Source organism: Henckelia pumila, chromosome 2 (genome assembly GCF_033568475.1).
Source record: "Henckelia pumila isolate YLH828 chromosome 2, ASM3356847v2, whole genome shotgun sequence".
Classification (NCBI taxonomy): domain Eukaryota; kingdom Viridiplantae; phylum Streptophyta; class Magnoliopsida; order Lamiales; family Gesneriaceae; genus Henckelia; species Henckelia pumila.
This window is the reverse complement of record NC_133121.1, coordinates 161,833,857-161,851,734: the sequence shown is the minus strand read 5'-3', so window position 1 is coordinate 161,851,734 and position 17,878 is coordinate 161,833,857. Positions and strand designations below refer to the sequence as shown.

Below are 17,878 nucleotides of genomic sequence, written 5' to 3'. Positions count from 1 at the left end.
TGAACACAAAATTTTCGAGAACCAGAGGACCGTGCGCTCGAGCGGTGGAAATATCCCGCTCGGGCACAAATTATTTTTTTGTAATTTTTGAATTTTTTTTCAACAGATCTAACGAGAAAAACGAAAATAAAAAACACAGAATAAAAGAATAAAGAGGAAAGAGCACTGGGTTGCCTCCCAGTTAGCGCTAAATTTATAGTCTATAGCCCAAATGTACTTCCCTTTTACTATCCCAGATCCTGCAGATCCATCGTGATCTGAGTTTTGTCCACGCATCCACCACGATAAATTTTTAGCTTTTGGCCTTTGAGTTGAATTCCCTAGTGGCTGGACTAGTGATCTTCACAGTTCCATATGCTAGTACTCGCCTGATTGTGTATGGCCCTGACCACCTCAAGCGCAGTTTACCTGTCATGAGTTAAATAATAATACATGTTGGCCCGTTTCCAACTCACGGGTGACAATATTCTGATCATTCCAACTTTTTGTCTTCTCCTTACATATATTTTCATTCTCATAAGCATCTAATCTGAGCTCATCTTGTTCATTCAACTGCAAAATTCGCTCCTCACCTGTTGCATTGACATCAAAATTGAGAAATTTAGTGGCCCATAGAGCTTATGTTCAAGTTCAAAAGGTAGATGACATGCTTTTCCATATAACAACCTAAAAGGAGACACTTCTATAGGTGTTTTAAATGCAGTGTGATAGACCCATAAAACATCATCTAGTTTGTTAGACCACTCTTTTCTATTGAAATTCACAATTTTTTTTTCCAAAATCCTTTTAAGCTCCCTATTTGAGACTTCAACCTGTCCACTAGTTTGGGGGTAATAAGGTGTTGCCACCTTATGATTGACCTCATATTTGCTCAACAAAGTGTCAAACTGGTGATTACAAAAGTGAGTATCACTATCACTAATTATGGCTCTATGTATACCATACCTTGAAAACACATATTTTTTCAAAAATTTCAAAACCACCCTAGAGTCATTAGTTCTACAAGCAAGTGCTTCAACCCAGTTAGACACGTAATCAACCGCAATCAAAATATATTTATTCCCATCAAAAAGAAGAAAGGGTCCCATACAATCTATATCCCATACTTCAAATACTTCACAGACAAGAATATTATTCAGGGTCATCTCATGTCTCCTAGAAATATTGCCAGTCCGCTGGCACTCACCACATGCAATCACAAAATTATGAGAATCCTTAAACAGTGAAGGCCAATAGAAGCTCGATTGGAGTACTTTAGTTGCGGTTCTACTCGCTCCAAAGTGACCTTTGGTCTATCTTGTGTGACAGCGTGTGAGTATAGAACTTACCTCATCTGCTGGAATGCATCTACATATAACAACATATGCTCAAATCTTAAAAATGAAAGGATCCTCCCACAAAAAATATATCAAGTTTGAGAAAAGTTTCTTTTTCTGCTGATAAATCAAGTGAGGGGGAAGAAACTTACTTGAGAGATAGTTCACAATGTCTGCATATCATGGTAAATTAGTTACCTCAAACAGTTGCTCATCTGAGAATTCATCATGAATTACCTGATTCTCAATTCCTTGTTTCTCCAGACGGGATAAATTGTATGCCAATTGGTTTTCAGTCCCTTTTCTATCAACTACTCCATGTAAAATTCTTGCAACAACAGCAACCAACGAATCAACCTTGGTTTTGCATCCTTCTTGCTTATCAAATATTTCAATGCCGAATGGTCAGTATATACTATGACCTTGCGCCCCAACAAATACTATCTAAACTTTTCCACCACAAACACGACTGCAAGTAACTTTTTTTTTTGTGTGGAATAGTTCAGCTTGGCGGCAGACAGTGTGCTACTGGCGTAGTAAATCACATGAATAACTTTATCTCTCTTCTGCCTTAGGATGGCTCCCAACATCGTGTCACTTGCATTGCACATCACCTCAAAAGGCAAGCTCCAATCCGGGGCCACAATGATAGGTGCAATGATCAACTTCTGCTTCAGTGTTTGGAATGCCTGCAAACACTCATCAGAAAAGTTAAAAGGCATCTTTTTCATCCAAAAATTGGTTAGGGGCTAGCAAAATTTTTAATAAAATGCCTATAAAAACCTGCATGCCCCAAAAAACTTCTTATTCCTTTTAAATTCATTGGAGGTGGAAGTTTTTCAATAACTTCGACTTTTACTCGATCCACCTCCACTCCTCTCTCGGACACCTTATGTCCTAAAATGATCCCCTCTCTCACCATAAAGTGACACTTATCACAGTTTAGCACAATATTACACTCTTCTCATCTTTTCAACATTTTTTATAAATTACATAAGCAACATCAAATGAAGAACCCACCACAGAGAAATCATCTAAAAATATGGATTATTTTATATTGTCAATACGGTGAGTACAAAACCTAGTATGAACAACGGAAGCAAATATAAATAAAATATCACAATTAAAATTCATTTCAAAATCGATATACTTCATCGATGCTATTTCAAAATATGCAATGCTTTTATGAAATGAATGCTCAATAAAATGCTGGCTTCCATCGACGGATATCAAATCATCAAGATTTGCATCTAACCTCGGCATCAAGATTCAAATACAATCTCGACAATGGGGATCCCGAAAAAGGGGAAAAGACAACGCAACTAACACCACCTACCCTACCACTCGGGGTGGTGCGTCGAGTTTCTTAACTCAGGATTTTGGCACTACTATATAGAGTATGGCAGAGTACAGGAAGCCTATGATGCAACCTGACCCACTCATATATAAGCCCAAAACGTCTCCTTGCTTCTTGCTTGCTAAAACTAAAATAAATCAGGCTCAATATCTATGAGATGATGCAATAATGTATACAAAATGTAGCTTGTTCTCTCTATTTCAAATATCATAATGCTTGCTTGCCGCTATTGCTCGTTTAAAATCATCTCAATACATGCAACACATATTTGATTCAAATACTAGCATGAAATAAACATCGAAATCATCGAGACATCAAATAAATCATGTTATTCATTCAAAACACGTGAATCGAATAAAATCAGTCAAGGCACATAAATAAGTAAAGTGTGTGATTTAAGGGCTCGAGATTCAAACTCATCTCGAGTGCTCAATCCCCAATAATTCCTCGCTTGATCATACCTCAATTTTCCAAATCTGGAAAGTTCTGACCTCTAAACTGCTGATTTCTGCCTTTAAATATCCTCGACTGGCTTTCGATTTGCAAAAAAATTACATAATATACAAAAGTCAACCCTAGTCAACTATGGTCAAACTTTGACAAATAAATGAGCAAACTTTATCGCGTTCTCACAGCTTCACGGTTCCCAATCTCGACTCAAAACTTAGATATTTAGATCCATCACGTCGAGACAGTACAAAATGGTTAACATGTTGATGGTCGGTGGCTCGCCGGAGAAGACGGCGACGACGATCCAAACCTTGTCCAAAAATTACGTAATTTTGCAAATTTGTAGCTCTCTTCAAGACGAACACAACCGTACCGAAATCAGTCGGACCGGAGCTTCGGTTTGGTGGAAATTGGCGAATTACAGACCGGCAACAGCGAGGTGGTTTCTTCTTCGATCTGCGTTATTTTCACACCAAATTGCTACTATAATCTCGATAATTGTTCTACACACCTCATAGCATCGTTTAATATCTTTAAAACCAACAAAACCGAGCTCAAAATCACAAAATCTCACCGAAGAAGATGATGAATAGAGCCCGCCTCTTCTTTCTCATTTTTTCGGTGATCCAAACGTCCGATCTTTGATTTCTTGGTATCAATAGAATCGTCTTGATCTTAGCTACAAAATGACCGTTCGGATTTTTGATCGAAGCTTTGGTGAAAATCTTGCAAACGAAAAACAAGTAGGTGATACTACAGTAAGATGAAATTTTTGGGAAAATCGGGCCAAATTTTCTGATATGTGTTTTCTTAATGATTTTTCAGTGCTTGTTTTACTATTTATAGTAACCCGATATTTTCGGGTCCCGAACTAATTTATTTGATACCCAAATGTTAAAATTAGTTTAATCTGAAATTTTTCCGGTATACACACCCAACATCTATTAACACCATTTTCTGAAATTATTGACTTTGATCGGTCAATTGAGCTCATAATTTTCCAAATTAATTATGAAACAAAATTTAATTTTTATTCTTAGTAAAGTGTTTTGTTTCTTTATATAAATATATATGTATATGCAAAAAAAGTTTGCTAAAAACATAAACATGAAACTTTTTCGTCTAAATTTTTTTTTCAAAAATAGTGAATAATTATCATTAAATTTAAAAAGTACAATACTATGTGATCGAATTTAATGTTAAATATATGTAATATTTAATATTCAACAAAATATAATATTATTTTTTCTAATATATATATATATATATATATATATATATATATATATATATATATATATATATATATGATGAAATGATTGCTAAAATAGAAACTATAGTATTGTAAGGACCCGATATTATATATTAATTAATTTGTGTGTTAAAAATATGTATTTATAAATATCGGTTTATAGACGATATTAAATGAATATGTTATTTATAGAGCACACAAGAGTTGAAATAACTCGAACCGGGTCCAGTTTGAACCCCGAATGAATAAAATAAGACACACATTAAACTAATACATATCTATATATACATATATAATATATATATCATAATATCTCTCTCTCCACCGTCTCTCTCTTCCTCGTTTCTTCTGTTTCTTCTGTTTCTTTGTTTTTCAATTTCTTCATTTCTTCACTTGTCCGTATCTCCTTCGTTTTTGGCTGGATTTCAAAAGTAAATATAGTTCCGGAATCCTCGCGACGAGAGCTATCTTTCGGTACCCATATTTCATATTTTTATTGAAATTTCCGAAAACCCGTCGCACCAGCCGCCGCCATTCGCCGCCGTTCGCCGCCGCCGATCGTCGCCGGAGTTTAGGGGTAGGTGGTGGTAGTCGTTTAACCCTTTAATTCCAAGCTTTGAGGTATAATTTTGAATTTAGGGTTTCGAATTTTGGGTATTTCGATTCAATTGACATCCGATAATTGATATTTGATTTATTATTGGTTGTAGGTATTATATCGAAGTCGATTGAAGGTATTCGATATTTTTCAGAATTTATTTGGGATTTATTTCGAATTTCCAGATTTATTTATATTGGGGATTTTCGAATTTAAGTGTTGATTATTCATTAATTGAGTGTTTAGATGCTCTAGAAAATATAAATGCGAATTTTCGAAATTTGTAGGAATTTTCGGAAAATTCAGATTGTTCTACTTGGGGTATTTTGACTTTTAGAGTCGTATATTCGATATTTGGTCATTGATAGGATGTTTTAATATTAAATATGAATTTTAGGATTTATGAGCAATTTTTCTGGAATTACAGATTCTGAAAATTTGGGATTGGAATATCCGAGAAATACTTGAGATATTTCTGTGGTAATTAAGTGTCGATTGAGGTACGTATGAGCTGTTTATATTACGACACCTATAATGGCATGTAATGATATTAAGTATATTGTAATGAGTGATAATGTGTTTTATGTACTTACGTGGATTATATGATTTACTTCACTCATTTACAAGTTTACATAGCACGTTGAGCCTTGACTCCTTTGATTGCTATTTATATTGATCTCTTGAGATGTATTGAGTCATCATGGAGCGAGTGACATTATTTTAGTGCACTCCTGAGATAGCATGAGGCACGGACAGGTAGCTCCTGTTGCCCTCCGATGCTACGTACGACATTCCTGATGACAGCATGAGGCTGGACGGGTCGCTCCTGTCACCCTCCGATGCTACGTGTATGGATTAGCAGTGATGATTCGAGGTCTGCTGCGTTCCTGGCACGGGTGGCCACTGAGTTTATTGTGATACGATTATTTGGACTCCTTTTGGTATCCCTTATTTCATTGATACCTGTCACGCATTACATTGCATTTCATTGCATTGTACTTGATTTTATTCATGTCAGTTATATTTGTCGTAATTTTTATAGTTCGTCGTACTGGGGTCCGACCCCTGTTTTCTTTTTATGCTGTGGTTGTTTGTGATTCCATAGCAGGTTATCCAGGGGGATTTGACGCATCTGGTGGAGCGTCATCTAGTGGTACCCAGTGAGGCGAGCGTGGAGTCGAGTTCCCAGATATATGTATATATATCAGTTTAGCGAGTTTTATATTTGCCGGGGTGATGCCCTGTGTATCTGTATAAATAGTTTTGGACCTTGTTTTGAATTGTTATTTGTGTGATCGAGCCTTGCCGGCTCTGCATGTGTTTAGTCCTGGCCAGTGCGGCTATAGGTTTGTTAATTGGAGTTGTGACTCTATTTTCGAATATATATTGTTGGTTGTGTTGTACAGATTTTTGGGATGTCCTATTTACGAATAGGTCATGCCGAAATTTCTGTAGGCCCAAACGTAAATTTTTAACTCGTTTTCGCTGTTTACATTAATTAATCCTGGTTGTTTGATTATTAAATATTAAATCAGGACACGGGCCCTTTCATTTGGTATCAGAGCGTATACTGGGATATGCTCGAACTAGAGTCTAGGACACTCGAGTTTAGACACTAACAAATTGGTTGCGTATGTGTGTGACTACTTGTTCTTACGTGACTTACTTGTGGTGTTTATTTTTGAACGTATTTGTTAGAACCAGTAGTTCTTGGCTTTAGAATTAGTTTATGAATTCTATTAGAACTCTGAGTTCCTATCATAGTTTTCTGTTTGTTAAGTTATTTTGCCTGTATTTAAATCCTTGTGTCTTGTAGAATGGCACCAGGAGGAAGAGGTAGAAAAGGGAAGGAAGTTGTAGAAGAGTCTGCAACGGAAAATGTTAGAAATCTTGATGATATTGTCAGGGGAAGACGTGGTCGACCAGCTGTTCAGCCTCCGAAAGATATGGAATTAGAGATGGAACAACAACCACGGGTGAATCCTGACAAAGGAAAAGCGATTCAGGCTGAGTCTGATCCAGTAGCCCAATTGACAGAGAAAATGGGAGGAATTCGATTAATAATTTCTCAATTTCAGGAGTTGCGTCCGCAAAAGTTCTTTGGCAATGAAGGAAGTGAGAAAGCTGCTAGTTGGTTGAAAAGTCTCAACAATATGTTTAATGGACTAGAATATCCTGATGACATTCGACTGAAGTTAGTTCCTTTTCAGCTGAAAGACCGAGCGCAACTGTGGTGGGAAACGACAGCAGAAACACTTTCTGATTCTGGTGAAAAGAGCACATGGGAAGTATTTTGTAAGCAGTTTGCACAAGAATATGCACCACCATCTTATTATTCTGCTAAAGAAGATGAATTTAATCTGTTGGTGCAAGGCAATAAATCTGTTGCTGAATATGCTTCTCAATTTTCTGCTCTTTTGCCTTATGTCCCACATGTTGCAAAGAATGATCGATCAAAGCTTTCACATTTTCTGAAGGGGCTTACACGAACGATCCATACGTTGGTAACTACTGGAACTCCATCTACTTATATGAAAGCAGTAGAAAAGGCCAAGAAAATTGAAGCAAATCTACTCAGGGGTGAACCACAATCAATCCCAGCATCTGTTCCTCAAGGAGCTGGAAGCAGTTCACAGACACCAATGGGTTTACCTTCATATCAGCCTATTCAATCTTCTCAGCAAGCGAAAAGGCCTTGGTTTAAAGCTAAGGGGAAACCATTTAAAAAGAAACCACAGTCTAGTTCCTCCAGTTCCAGTGGTAGTCGTGGTGGAAGTTCAGTTGGATCGTCTGGTAGGGTATACTGTGACAGATGTGGTGGTAAGCATTTGAGTGCAAATTGTACAGGATTTCCAGGAACTTGTTATACTTGTGGGCAGGTTGGACATTCGTCTCGAGTATGTCCAAATGCTGGAAGACAGCAATTTCAGCCACAACAGTTTGGCCAGTTTCCTGGACGACCATCATTCAGACCATATGCTCCTGTACCACAGTTTGCTCCTACACAGCCTTATATTCCAGGACAGTCCACTCAGCAGCCTAGGTATCCATCTCCTCAGAGTCAGCAGCGTTTTCCAGGTCCACAGCAGGCTCAAGTCCATGCTATGACTCAGGATCAGGCACAAGATGCACCTGGGGGAGTTATTGCAGGTATTTGTTATATTTTTGAGTATCCTGCACGTATCTTGATAGACACAGGAGCATCTCATTCATTTTTATCTGTTACATTTGCTGATGAGCATGAGATTGCTTTTACTCCGTTATTGGATACTGTGTCTGTTGCTACTCCTGCTGGTGTTTTCTTGATGTCTAATGAGATAGTTTTGAATTGTGTGATTAGATTTGAGGATAAGATCATGATAACCAATCTAATCAAACTAGCTATGTCTGATTTTGACTGTATCTTGGGTATGGATACACTGATGAATTATAGAGCTACTGTTGATTGTTTCCATGGCATTGTGAGATTTAGACCGTATTATGGCAATAAGTGGAATTTTTATGGTAGTGATTCACAATCTCGCATTCCATTAGTATCGGCAATGGAAATGTTTAGATTATTGTCGATAGGAAATGAAGGATTTATGATTTATGCTCTAGATGCGACGAAGGAAGAGAAATTGAAAGTTTCAGATATTCCTGTCGTTAAGGATTTTACTGATGTATTTCCTGATGAGATTCCGGGTTTTCCGCCTCAAAGGGAAATAGATCTTAGCATTGAATTAATGCCAGGGACAAGTCCTATTTTTCGAGCTCCATATCGATTAGCTCCAGCAGAATTGAAAGAACTCAAGACGCAATTGCAAGATTTGCTGGAAAAAGGTTATATTAGACCAAGTGTATCACCTTGGGGTGCTCCAGTCTTGTTTGTGAAGAAGAAAGACGGAACGATGAGAATGTGCATCGATTATCGGCAATTGAACCAGGCTACTGTGAAGAATAAGTATCCTTTGCCACGAATTGATGATTTGTTTGATCAGTTGCAGGGTACATCTGTATATTCTAAAATTGATCTTCGTTCCGGATATCATCAACTTCGAGTTCGAGAGGAAGATGTTTCCAAGACAGCATTTCGAACGCGTTACGGACATTATGAATTCTTAGTTGTGCCTTTCGGGTTGACTAATGCTCCAGCGGTTTTTATGGATTTAATGAATCGGGTGTTTCGGGAGTTTATAGATCGATTTGTTATCGTTTTCATTGATGACATTTTGATTTATTCTAAGTCAAGGAAGGAGCATAAAGAACATTTAACATTAGTTCTTCAGACACTCAGAACATCACAATTATATGCTAAGTTTTCGAAGTGTGAATTTTGGCTGGACAGAGTATTATTTCTAGGACATGTGATATCAGCACAAGGGGTATCTGTCGATCCTAGTAAAATTGAAGCTGTTCTTAATTGGTCTCGACCAACCAATGTCTCTGAGATTCGTAGCTTTTTGGGTTTGGCTGGATATTACAGGCGTTTCATCAAGGGATTTTCTGAAATAGCTAGGTCTATGACTATATTGACGCAAAAAGATCGACGTTTTGTGTGGACTGAGGAATGTGAAGCTAGTTTTCAGACTTTGAAAGAGAAATTGACTACGGCTCCAGTACTAGCATTACCTTCAGGCTCAGGTGGATTTGTTGTCTGTACAGATGCTTCTTTGAATGGACTGGGTTGTGTTTTGATGCAAAATGGACGCGTGATTGCGTATGCATCTCGTCAATTGAAACCACATGAGACTCGTTATCCAGTTCATGATTTAGAATTGGCTGCCATTGTGCATGCATTGAAAATATGGCGTCATTATCTGTACGGTGAGCAGTTTGTGATTTATTCCGATCATAAGAGTCTGAAATATTTATTCACACAGTCTGATTTGAATATGAGACAACGTCGATGGCTGGAACTGCTTAAGGATTTTGACTGTGATATTCAATACCAGCCAGGAAACGTGAATCAAGTTGCAGATGCTTTGAGCAGAAAAGTTCATACTAAGATGTTGGCATCTTTAACTATTTCTAAAGTTCATGAGCATTTGGAAACTTCAGGATGGACTTATCGAGCTAAAGGTAATCATTTCATAGTTTCATCTATACAAGTTGAACCACGAATAATTTCGAAAATCAAAGCAACACAAAAGACTGATCCATATATTCATCATTTGAAAGAATTAACTCCAGCTGGTCAGTCAGGGAAATTTCTTGTTGCTTCTGATGAATGTTTGCGTTATAATGGTAGACTTGTGGTTCCGAATTTGATAGATTTGAAAGACGATATACTACGAGAAGCTCATTGTAGTCGACATAGTGTACATCCTGGAATTAGAAAGATGTATCATATCTTGAAAGCCCATTACTGGTGGGAAGGTATGAAGAATGATATTTCTGATTTTGTGGCTAAGTGTTTGACGTGTCAACAAGTTAAGGCTGAAAGAATGAGACCAGGTGGTATGTTACTTAGTCTTGAAGTACCACAGTGGAATTGGGAACACATTACTATGGATTTCGTGACACACCTACCTCGATCTAATCGTGGTTGTGATGCCATTTGGGTTATTGTGGATAGATTGTCTAAATCTGCCCATTTTATTCCATATGATCGTACTTGGACATATACGAAAATGGCGAAAATGTATATTGATCAGATAGTGCGATTGCATGGTGTGCCAGTTACTATAGTATCAGACCGTGATCCCAGATTTACTTCTAAGTTTTGGTCTAGTTTGCAATCAGCTTTAGGTTCTAAATTGGCCATGAGTACTGCCTATCATCCACAGACAGATGGTCAATCTGAAAGGACTATTCAGACACTTGAAGATTTATTACGAGCTGTTGTGATGGCTTTTAGTGGAGGTTGGCAAGAATCTTTAGCTCTGGTGGAATTCTCTTACAATAACAGTTACCACGTATCTATCGGGATGGCACCATTTGAAGCCTTGTATGGCAGAAAATGTAGATCTCCGATATGTTGGGAAGAAGTAGGAGAACGACAATTATCAGGACCAGAGTTTATTCAAGAGATGAAAGAAAAAGTTGACCTGATCAGGAAAAGAATGAAAGCAGCCCAGGATCGTCAAGCCAGCTATGCTAATAATAGACGTAGACCTTTAGAATTTCAGGTTGGCGATTTTGTTTTCTTGAAAGTATCACCATTTCGTGGTACTATGAGATTTGGGCGTAAAGGGAAATTAGCTCCTCGTTATATCGGTCCATACGAGATTGTTGAGAAGATTGGTATTTTAGCGTATCGTTTGAACTTGCCGCAGAGTTTGTCTGCGATACATGATGTATTTCACGTATCTATGCTGCGGAAGTATGAACCAGATCCTTCTCATATCTTGAGGGCTGATGATGTGGAGTTGGATAGTTCCCTTAGCTATGTTGAGTATCCAGTGCAGATTCGTGATCGTAAAGAAAAGCAACTGAGGAACAAGACGATTCCTTTGGTTATGGTGGAATGGAGTAGACATGGGAGAGAAGAAGCTACATGGGAGTTGGAGTCTCGAATGCGTCAAGAATGGCCTCATTTGTTTGACAATGTCATGAATTATGCCATGTACTCTGATTTTCCTATGTACTATCAGTGGTAGATGCTTGACCACTATGTATATAAGTTTGATGTGTTTTTGATTTCGAGGACGAAATCTTCTTTTTAGAGGGGGAGAAATGTAAGGACCCGATATTATATATTAATTAATTTGTGTGTTAAAAATATGTATTTATAAATATCGGTTTATAGACGATATTAAATGAATATGTTATTTATAGAGCACACAGGAGTTGAAATAACTCGAACCGGGTCCAGTTTGAACCCCGAATGAAATAAAATAGGACACACATTAAACTAATACATATCTATATATACATATAGAATATATATATCATAATATCTCTCTCTCCACCGTCTCTCTCTTCCTCGTTTCTTCTGTTTCTTCTGTTTCTTTGTTTTTCAATTTCTTCATTTCTTCACTTGTCCGTATCTCCTTCGTTTTTGGCTGGATTTCAAAAGTAAATATAGTTCCGGAATCCTCGCGACGAGAGCTATCTTTCGGTACCCATATTTCATATTTTTATTGAAATTTCCGAAAACCCGTCGCACCAGCCGCCGCCATTCGCCGCCGTTCGCCGCCGCCGATCGTCGCCGGAGTTTAGGGGTAGGTGGTGGTAGTCGTTTAACCCTTTAATTCCAAGCTTTGAGGTATAATTTTGAATTTAGGGTTTCGAATTTTGGGTATTTCGATTCAATTGACATCCGATAATTGATATTTGATTTATTATTGGTTGTAGGTATTATATCGAAGTCGATTGAAGGTATTCGATATTTTTCAGAATTTATTTGGGATTTATTTCGAATTTCCAGATTTATTTATATTGGGGATTTTCGAATTTAAGTGTTGATTATTCATTAATTGAGTGTTTAGATGCTCTAGAAAATATAAATGCGAATTTTCGAAATTTGTAGGAATTTTCGGAAAATTCAGATTGTTCTACTTGGGGTATTTTGACTTTTAGAGTCGTATATTCGATATTTGGTCATTGATAGGATGTTTTAATATTAAATATGAATTTTAGGATTTATGAGCAATTTTTCTGGAATTACAGATTCTGAAAATTTGGGATTGGAATATCCGAGAAATACTTGAGATATTTCTGTGGTAATTAAGTGTCGATTGAGGTACGTATGAGCTGTTTATATTACGACACCTATAATGGCATGTAATGATATTAAGTATATTGTAATGAGTGATAATGTGTTTTATGTGCTTACGTGGATTATATGATTTACTTCACTCATTTACAAGTTTACATAGCACGTTGAGCCTTGACTCCTTTGATTGCTATTTATATTGATCTCTTGAGATGTATTGAGTCATCATGGAGCGAGTGACATTATTTTAGTGCACTCCTGAGATAGCATGAGGCACGGACAGGTAGCTCCTGTTGCCCTCCGATGCTACGTACGACATTCCTGATGACAGCATGAGGCTGGACGGGTCGCTCCTGTCACCCTCCGATGCTACGTGTATGGATTAGCAGTGATGATTCGAGGTCTGCTGCGTTCCTGGCACGGGTGGCCACTGAGTTTATTGTGATACGATTATTTGGACTCCTTTTGGTATCCCTTATTTCATTGATACCTGTCACGCATTACATTGCATTTCATTGCATTGTACTTGATTTTATTCATGTCAGTTATATTTGTCGTAATTTTTATAGTTCGTCGTACTGGGGTCCGACCCCTGTTTTCTTTTTATGCTATGGTTGTTTGTGATTCCATAGCAGGTTATCCAGGGGGATTTGACGCATCTGGTGGAGCGTCATCTAGTGGTACCCAGTGAGGCGAGCGTGGAGTCGAGTTCCCAGATATATGTATATATATCAGTTTAGCGAGTTTTATATTTGCCGGGGTGATGCCCTGTGTATCTGTATAAATAGTTTTGGACCTTGTTTTGAATTGTTATTTGTGTGATCGAGCCTTGCCGGCTCTGCATGTGTTTAGTCCTGGCCAGTGCGGCTATAGGTTTGTTAATTGGAGTTGTGACTCTATTTTCGAATATATATTGTTGGTTGTGTTGTACAGATTTTTGGGATGTCCTATTTACGAATAGGTCATGCCGAAATTTCTGTAGGCCCAAACGTAAATTTTTAACTCGTTTTCGCTGTTTACATTAATTAATCCTGGTTGTTTGATTATTAAATATTAAATCAGGACACGGGCCCTTTCAAGTATTCTTCAACTGGAAAATTATTTTCGAAAATGGTGAAGAAATTATCATCAAATTTGAAATAAGATATGATTGAATTCAAGACTATAGATGAAGATAATATAGGATATTCAAGAAAATATAATATTATGATTTGAGTTAAATATTTTTTGATCTAAAATTTTTTAAAATATAGATAAATATATGATTTAATTTTTAATTTTTTTTCGTTATCATACTTATAATTGTTTTTATTTATTTAACTTTGTATACTTATATATTAATTCTTGTTAATAAAAAACAATTTATACTAATTTTAGAGAGTTTAATGTAACTTATCTTATATAAATATTATGTATCTATATTTTATTATATTTATTTTATATTTTATTTTTTTTATTTTGCTATTTCAACTTTAAAAATTTTAAAATTCATTTTAAAACTTGGGTCGCGTGCATAGGGGGTTGGGAAGAGGGGTTTGGGTTTTGGGTTTTCTTGCGGGCCGAGCTCGGGTCCTTGGGTCTGGGTCAGGTCTAAAATTTTGTAGGTTAAGTTAGTTGGGTTCGAGTCTGGGTTATGTTAGTTGGGCTCGAGTATTTTTAATTTAAAAATAATTAAGAGTTTTGGGATAATTTAGATTTAAATAATTATTTGGACTATATAATTTTTATATTTTGGACTTAAATAATTAATTAAGTGAGCCCATTAATTTTCATGGACCTGGTAGTCCATGGGAATTATTGAGCCAGTTCAAGTTAAATTGAGCTTATTGGGCCAGAATAAGTGGGCTTGAGTTACCTAATGAGCCAAATTAAGAATTAATGGGCTTGAATAAGATATTTGGACTAAAAATTAAGTTAATTGGTCTAAGTTCAATTAATGGGACATGCTAGTAATTTATGAGTTTAAGTCTAAGAGGTCAGCAGTTTGAACCAGTCCATGAAAATACATGGTCTGTAAATATATATTTAATTCTTGCATGTATATTTTTATGTATGTATAAGTATAATTTTTATGAAAATTAATTAAATATATATTTTTGGGCAAATTTTTATGAAAATGGTATCATGAAGAAATTTTAAGTTAATGCATGATGAAAGAATATTTTTATGAATGATTACGGGCATGTAAAATATTTTAAGGAAGTTGAAATGAACGTGTGACAATCCACGGGATTGGGGATGTGATATCTAGGCCCGAAGTCATTTTCATATGCTATGCGATTGTGAGATGGGATACTGGGGCCCGATTGCCTTTTCACATGATTATTATTATGCGCCTATGGATCCGGGTTGAGCCTGGTGAAGTGGCATAAGAGGTGGAGATCCCGCCCCACGTACGTTGGTTCTTTGATTGATCAATCACACATGTTACGGTCCCATGACATTAATGCAACCTAAAAAAAAGTTTCAAGTTATTTTTTTGTACTTGAGCATATTGATCCTTTATCCTAGGTATATCCTCTAGTAGGGCGCTCATCCTACGAGTATGTAGATAGTTGGATACGTAAATATTGTGTCAGGTCACCGTTATGGTTGGACACTTGTACTAGTATCAGGTCACCATTATTCACTGGGTATAGGAGCCACCTTCTGAGGCAACGGCGCAGCGTTCTATATACCTTGGGTCTGGTCTATGAGCTTCTTATTGATCAGAGTGTCTTGGTACCCAATTCACTTGCATACATGCACGTATAATACCATATACTCATACTCTCGTACTGAGCATTTTATATATGTTCACGTTCCCGTACTTTGTTGTTTTTGGACACCATATTCCATGGGGTAGATTTGCGGTTGGATGAGGCGGGTGGTTTCAGGAGGGCTTAGGCTTCTGATGGCCAGCGGATATGTTTAAGCTTTCAGTTGTAATGTATTTGGGTTAATACATTTGGATTTTCGATATGATTGTATAATTTTTTAGGATTTTATTTATGGTTTTCACTGTTATTTTTGATTTATTATTTTATTAAGTTAAATGCATGCTTAAGTCTCTATTAGTAGGTGATCACGGTGCGGGTCAGTACAAAAACAAATCATATTAATTATATATACTCTATAAATGAGGAGTTTTCAGCTGCCCAACAATTCCTGCCCACCTCATCCCCGACCACTAAAATCCGGTACCGGATTTTAGTTATTTTTTTTTTGAATTTTCATATCACTAAAACACGGTACCAGATTTTAGTGATCGGGGACGAGTTGGGCATCATTGGTTAGACAGCTGAAAATTTTTAGTCTATAAATTATATATAATATTTTTGTATTATATCATAAACGCGATGCGTGTTCTTTTCTACTAGTGATTATTATTTTTAAGGAAAAATATTTTTTTGGGTCTATTAAATTGTTCATGTTTTTGTTTTGGTTCATTAATTTTTCAAAATTTGATTTTGGTACGCTAACTTTTAATTTTCAGTTATTTTGGTCCTAATTGCACATGTGAGCTAGACATTGGCACACACCAGCATTTTTCAGGTGACGTGTGCCAATGTCTAGCTGACACGTATGCAGTTGGATTAAAATCACTGAAAACTAAAAGTTAATGTACCAAAACCAAATTTTGAAATGTTAATGGACAAAAACCTATACATGAACAAGTTAATAGACAAAATAGTATTTCTCCTATTTTTAAATTTTAATCTATAAACAAAAAAGTAACTTAAATAGAAATAAAACAATTTTTCCCGTCCAAAAAAAATTTGCGAAAATAATAAAGATACCATAAAATTAAAAAAATACAAATAATATATTATTTAATTTAAAATTATAGATAGAGATAATATTAAATATTAAAAAAATAAGATGATATTATCAATGATAAAATATTTGATCTAAAAATTTTAAAATATAGATAAAAATACTATTTATTTAAAAAAAATTAAAATATATTTTATCGTGATGAAAAAAAATTTAATTTTTTCTTTTAACTTTGGTTGTTTTGTCCAATACAACAAAATTTATACACCAAATTTTACAACACAAAAAAATTCAATATAAAAATTTAATATATCAAATATCATGATAAATGATCAAATACAAAATATCACGATAAAATAACAAAATTTTAGGATATTAACATTGTAAATATCATTGTACATGATATTTGTTATACCTTTTGCATTTATATATATAAAAGCTGAAAACACAACTACAAATAGTTAAATTAAAATTGTGAAAATATAAATAAAAAATATGAATTAAAAACAACAATCAAATTTTTTTTTATAAAATTTAATTATTTTTTAACTTTTTATTTTTATAATTTTTTTTTTGTAAAAAACTTATTCATTATGAAACAAAATTTAGTTTTTATTCTTAATAAAGTGTTTTGTTTCTATATATATATATATACATATATATATATGTATATATATACATATATATATATACATATATATATATGCGCAGAAAAATGTGATAAAAATATAAACATGAAACTTTTTCGTCCAAAAATCTTTTTGAAAAATAGTGAAGAGTTTTCATTAAATTTAAAAAATACAATACTATGTGATCGAATCTAAATTTTAAATATATATAATATTTAATGGAATAATTCCCAATTTGGTCCCTCATTTTAGGTCTCTTTCCTGATTTGGTCCTCCGTTTTTTCATTGATCCAATTTAGTCCTCCAATTTTCACTCTATTTCCGCAATTGATCCATCCATCCAATTAAACGTTAAAACTAATGATGTTGACTTCCTTACCTAATTCAAGCTTCACTTCTCACCCAATCAACCTGTAAATCCATTTTCCTCAATTTCCTTTTCATCTCCTAAGACAAGCATGATTCTTATTCCATCTTCTTTCAAAGTTGCGACTGCTCATCTCGTTTTTTCAAAATTTTTGTCTTTCAGGCCTATCATTCATAAGAAGATTGAGCCACAACTCTGATCTCCAGCCGATGCCTCATCAGATTCATTTAACCATCCAGGAGCATACCCAATTTCCTGCTCAAACATCATCCTCGAATCTATATATCCATTGGTTGAGTATTTCCTTTCTTGTTATAGCTAGTATTCTGAACACAAGGACAATATGTATTGAGGAGGCCCTCTAAGATGCCAGCCTTTCTTCCCATCAATATTTCCACTTTTATCTATTTGTACATCGCAACGTTCTTGGAAAGAATTCTGTCTGCTGGAACTAGTTATTTTGCATCGTTCAACAATAATTCTTTTTTCATGCCCAACTTATCTTATATTATAT

The 17,878-nt window shown here is 35.5% G+C and overlaps 2 long non-coding RNA genes across 2 annotated transcripts; both read left to right on the top strand.

Moving 5' to 3' along the window:
* Window positions 1-4,716: 4,716 nt before the first annotated feature.
* Window positions 4,717-5,475, top strand: LOC140885133 (uncharacterized). Its single transcript, XR_012150815.1, has 3 exons — window positions 4,717-4,996; window positions 5,086-5,109; window positions 5,401-5,475. It is a non-coding gene; the product is annotated as an uncharacterized lncRNA (long non-coding RNA).
* A 6,407-nt stretch (window positions 5,476-11,882) lies between these two features.
* LOC140884965 (uncharacterized) lies at window positions 11,883-12,735 on the top strand. The gene is made up of 3 exons (XR_012150775.1): window positions 11,883-12,162; window positions 12,252-12,275; window positions 12,567-12,735. It is a non-coding gene; the product is annotated as an uncharacterized lncRNA (long non-coding RNA).
* Window positions 12,736-17,878: the final 5,143 nt, after the last annotated feature.